The sequence below is a fragment of the Nestor notabilis genome, unplaced genomic scaffold, assembly GCF_000696875.1.
Source record: "Nestor notabilis isolate BGI_N333 unplaced genomic scaffold, ASM69687v1 scaffold17386, whole genome shotgun sequence".
In the NCBI taxonomy this organism is placed as follows: domain Eukaryota; kingdom Metazoa; phylum Chordata; class Aves; order Psittaciformes; family Psittacidae; genus Nestor; species Nestor notabilis.
The window spans coordinates 47673-48201 of record NW_009933480.1 but is presented as its reverse complement, the minus strand read 5'-3'; the positions used below and the strand labels follow the sequence as shown (position 1 = coordinate 48201).

At 38.2% G+C, this 529-nt stretch overlaps 1 protein-coding gene across 1 annotated transcript in view; it reads right to left on the bottom strand.

The window, feature by feature from the left end:
- FOXP1 (forkhead box P1) overlaps positions 1–529 on the bottom strand; it is a gene marked incomplete at its 5' end in the record, with an annotated part of 65878 nt that overhangs the window by 19491 nt on the left and 45858 nt on the right. The gene's annotated exons all lie outside the window — the stretch shown is intronic.

Sequence of the window (529 nt, the reverse complement as noted above, 5' to 3'; positions counted from 1 at the left end):
TGCTGAAGTATTTTAAACAAACAGTCTGATCTCTTAACTACAACATCAGAAAAGACGACTGAGCAAAGGGCTCTTTGACTGCTTCCACATTTCCTTCCCTTAGGCGGTTTTGCGAGTAATATTGGCGAATTCCTGACCCCACTGAAGTCAGTAGCAAAATTCCTACTGAATTTAACAGGGACAGAATTTTACAACTTTTGCTCATGATTAAAATTCCTTTTTGCTGGACATGAAACCTTTTGGGATGAAGGCAAGGCACACTAGTCAGCTATGCCCCCAAATCTCTCATGTTTATCCGTAAGGCACTGTATTAATTTTCCTCGTATGAAACTAACCAGATAAGAAAACTCCTATTAACATCCCTCATGTAAGTTAATAGCCACATATAACATTTCTTTATAAAAATAATAGGATTTATCCAAAACAAAGGTAGTGTAAAATAAAAGGCTCTAATATTACAGAAAGGACACCGACACAAAAAGCCCACTGCCCACAGAAAGGGCACAGCTGAGCGATCAGTAAATTGTGA